Here is a 4827-nt window from a genome sequence, read left to right as displayed (position 1 = left end):
GTACTGTGTGTCCAAACACAGTACCATCGTTTAGAAAAATTTTACCATAAATACCATAACGTTTCGGGAAGTTTTACCATAAAAGCACTTAGAGGGCATCTAAAATTATCAGTCTTATTTAAGTTATATGTAGAAAAGCTAATACAGTATTTCTTAATTGTATTTATCCCCTTCCTTAAGTGCAATTTTATTTTTCGATTCATTTTTCAGGACCTAAAAGGATTTTGTTCCACATTACTTAGAAACCCTTGCCCCTTCCCCAACAACAAGTATTTCTGAACACTCCCTTACCCAGTTGGTTAATTAATAATAATATCAGGTTGAGGTTAATGACATGGGCATAAATTGTCTTATTCAGGATTATGTTTCTGTTTTATATTTACTTTGTTGATATGCCATACAGGATATAATTTCTAGGCATAGGCCTACATTTGTCAAGCGTATTATTAGCCTAGGCCCTATGCCTAGGCTAGAGGTACATATGAAAAGAAACTTTTTTTGTCTACATTTCCAAGTTTTCTGTCAAAATATTCTAGCAGAAGACAGTGACTGATCAGTGCCCAAGAAGTCTTCCTATTATAGGTCTAGGCTGGCCTTAACGAATTTAATTAATTTTGCTTAAAGTAAGCCTAGCCTAGGCGTAGGGCCAGGCTACGGGCGGGTGCCTGGGGATCTATCTATCTGATAGTCCCCTATTACTATTAGGCCTACCCTAGCCTAGGCCTAGGCTAGGCCTATAGGTAGCATAGGCCTAGGTTTGGTCTAGGCCTATTTAACTTACGCAGTTTTGTTATGGCCAAATGACTGATGAAAAGAAGAACAACCGACCAATTTAAATGTTTCGACTTTTGATGGAAAGACGTCACAACCAGACTTGAAACAGTAATGAGGTTAGACAAGACATATGTGCATATAAACAGAGGGTGCGTCGTCAACTGTCTGATTTCATTCAGCCGCCGGCGGGGAAAAAAGCCTGCCCGCACACATTACACGCGCCTAACTGTCATTCGTCGTACGCGCGTGCACTTCTTTAAAGCCCGCCGCACACGACGAGATTTAACTGTTATTTTTGCTAATAAGGTGCACATGTGAACTTGCTGAGGTGCTCATGTGAACCTGCTAAGGTGGATTTACTAACCAATCATGCGAACCTGCCGAGGTGCCAATTTCAACCAGGCGATGGGCTCATGTAAACCTGTTAGGTGCTGATTTGAACCCGTAAGGTACTGTGATTACCCAAGGTGCCTAATATTTGTAACGACGTTGTAACGCGTAGCAGCCCCGACGCAGTCGGGAAGGCTCCCTGATTCGACCGACCAATCAGCACAAAGCTTGGTTTCCATAAAATCGTAACCCTATCGGCGACAGTCGCCGATAGTTGTCGGGAAGGTTGAACCTGGTTGGTTCAACTTTGCTGATTATTGCATTGCAGACGAATCGGGGTGGCGGGGTGGGCACATGATTCTGTTTTGTCTGCAACGGTTGAACCAAGTTCAACATGCACTGTTGGCGAAGGTGTTAGCGATGTTTGGACACCAACTAAAAGCTGTGGGTAATTAGCGAATAGCGATTTTATGGAAACCAAGCTTTAACCTGCTAAAGGTACTTATGTTAACCTGATAAGGTACTCATGTGAACTTGCTAAGTTGCTCAAGTGGACCTACCTCTGTAGGTGCTGATTTGAACCTTGTGGTGCTGTTGTGAACCCTGCAAGTACTAAGTTGAGCCCCAAGTTACGAATTTGCACCCTTGATGTGGTAATAATGAACCCAATGAGATTTTCAGACCACTTGAAGTTGCACCTTCTGAGTCAATCATGCCCTTTTTTTTTTTACCACACGGCAACTAAATCACCCGTGTTTTATGTATATCCATTTAACTGTTTCATGATAATAGGATAAGTGAAGGACTACCAGTGGTTTTTCATTTTAAATATAGGCCTACTTACTTCATGTAGGACTAGCACTGCTAGCACTGATGTAAAGCCATGAAAAATCTGTCATTGCTTAATTTTATTCAATGACGCTCTCCGTTATTGTAGGCCCTACAGATACTCAACCAAATCAAATAGGCTTTACAGAACCTGCTTGTCTAAAGAAATTAATGCTGGCCTATATTGAAACATTTTTCAAGGTAATACACCACATTTCTGTGTCGAACACTGGTATGAAACCCAAACAGAACATGTTTTGTAACTAATACTATAGCATTTGACAAAGCTAGACTTGTTCCTTTCTACTATAAAAAGGTACATTTTTGCACCATCTTCATTTTCCGATAACAAAAGGTGCAAAGATGAGCCTTTTAATCGATTATTTGAACTCTGCACCCTCTCTGCACCTTTTTATAAGAAAAAGGTGCAACTGTGCACCATTTTCTATCTTTGCACCTTTAGTTGCACCTTTATTTTTAACAGTGTACAGTAATGCTCCTTTGGGGTTCTAAATTGTACCCTTTAATTATGCCATGATTGACAGAAGGTGCAAACTGTGGTCGGAAAAGCTCCTTATTGGGGTTCATTTTAGCACACTAAAGGTGCATTTTCATACCTTGGGTTTACATGAGCACCTTATAAGGTTCAAATAAGCATCTAGCAGGTTCAACTCAGCACCTTAGCAGGTTCACACGAGCACCTTACAGGTTGAAATCAGCACCTCAGCAGATTCACATGAGGACCTTAGCAGGTTAAAATCTGCACCTTGGAAGGTTCACATCAGCACCCAGGTTCACACTAGCAACTCAACAGGTTCACATAAGCACCTTAGCAGGTTCACATCAGTGCTTTAGGAAGTTCACATTAGAACCTTTGCAGGTTCACATCAGAACCTTTGGAGGTTCACATCAGAACCTTATGCAGGCTCACATCAACACTTTAGCAGGTTCACATCAGAACATTAGCTGGTTCACATCAGCACCTTAACACTACACAAGTTCAACATTCAACAATTAGTAGTAAATATGTACTGGGTAGTGGTTGGGAATTAAGAATGGATTACTTAGCCTACATACTCATTACACTGCATTACACTATTCTATTAATGCTAATTTTCACCTGTGTCAAAAATAAAAGCACAAACAAAGCAGCATTAACAATTCAAATGTTTATTCGGATAAAAACGTATTACTTAATAATTAATATGACAAACACTTCTATGGTCAGTTATTACAACTAATGATTAGAGGACAAATATAATGCATCATCTATTCACTGGATATGTTACAGTTTTTCTAGTATAAAATAAATCCCTACCTTAAAAATAAAAATTAGGAAAGCTTGAAAAATAGAATTTGCATTCTATATCTGGAATTCACTTCTGAAATAAGGTAGCTATAGGCTAGGGAAATGCTGGTGCTGGAGTGAATGCAAGGTTGTGGTGTGAAATCTACAATCTCACACATACTTGAGCCAACTAGGCATGACATACCGTACCAAAAAAAATGTTGTGATGGCGGTATGGAGGTTTTGTGGTGTGAAACTGCAAAGCATAACCGAAATAGGCCTATATATAGTACAGTAGGTATTATATACATAAGAAAATGGCCATCATGTTTTGTTGCTACTTTATTAATGGCATTGATTATCCCAAGGCAGCAAAAAATAGTCTCATTTACTTTCAACAGTATATTGCTGCATTGGGCAGAGATTTGCAAACACCTGTAAAGGTACAAAGTTTTGTGAATAGCATTTATACTGCCTGATTTATTTACATCCATACCCACCATAGTTTATTTAGGTCCGAGGCCTAAATTTTAAAATGACAATACTGTGAATTATTTAAATAAATAAAAAAATATGAAAATTATTTTTTAAAAAAATAAAAAAAATAAATAAATAATAATTAAAAAAATTCTCAACATTATGAATTATTTTGCTGAGCATGTAGGCTACGAGTGCTACCCAAGTTTAAGGTCTTTACATGCATTCTGAATGAGCTACTGTTCTCGTATCCGGTCATATTGACATTGGCCTAATATTATGAAAGCCAGTCTTAAATACCCAATACTATACATTGCATCACAATACTGTAATAATATATTCCTAGGTGTACAGACTAAAAAAAAAACGTCCATCCAATTTAGAAACTGAAAGGTTTGTATTTTGAAAAGATTATTCTTTTACCTGACAAATTTTTTCCTGATTTTTTTTTCTCCCTGATGAAGACTCCCCTACCCCACCCCACTGTCCATTTTTTTGCATACAATTGTTGTGATAACCATCTTATTAACTCTAATACACTGTATGCTTTGTGGTAATCATCACACTGGCTTAACATATTAATACTCTGTAAAAGTATGCATTGTAATACCAGACAACAGGGCTTGCCCTAACTTTTTTTGGTAACTAGCCCACTGGGCTAGTTTACTAGAGATTTTACTAGCCCACAGACTATTTTACTAGCCCACAGACAGGAAAAAATTTTGTTTCAAAATATTTATTAGCGACAATTAAATTTGAAGATTGATTTGCAATTTCATAATTTCTGTAGCATTGCTGTTTGAGCTACCTCCTCAAATTAGTGTTGAATAAATAAATAAAAAAATCTCCCATGCTGCAAAATCAACTCTGGTTATAACACTAACAGGGACAGATGAGCGTGTTTTGCATCTCCCTGGTTATAATGTCGGCATTCTAATATTTAAGAAAGGGCCCAGAAATCAATCAAACCAATGCATCTGTTAAATCTTCAGGTCTCAAGTCTACGGAAGCACCTAAGTGCCATTCGACTTGACGACTTGTCAAGATAATTTATGTTGTCAAGTCGACATAATATACATATCATGTCGACATGGCGAGATAGATTATCTTGACAAGTCGTCATAGTAAAA

The 4827-nt window shown here is 37.9% G+C and overlaps 1 long non-coding RNA gene across 1 annotated transcript in view; it reads left to right on the top strand.

Annotated features, from left to right (window-relative positions):
• LOC117121768 overlaps positions 1-4827 on the top strand; it is a 57765-nt gene that overhangs the window by 6484 nt on the left and 46454 nt on the right. The window lies entirely within an intron of this gene.

Source organism: Anneissia japonica, unplaced genomic scaffold, assembly GCF_011630105.1.
Source record: "Anneissia japonica isolate Jap-2015-1 unplaced genomic scaffold, ASM1163010v1 scaffold3436_len560460_cov161, whole genome shotgun sequence".
Classification (NCBI taxonomy): Eukaryota; Metazoa; Echinodermata; class Crinoidea; order Comatulida; family Comatulidae; genus Anneissia; species Anneissia japonica.
The sequence above is the reverse complement of the archived record's forward strand: the minus strand, read 5'-3'. Positions and strand labels throughout refer to the sequence as shown.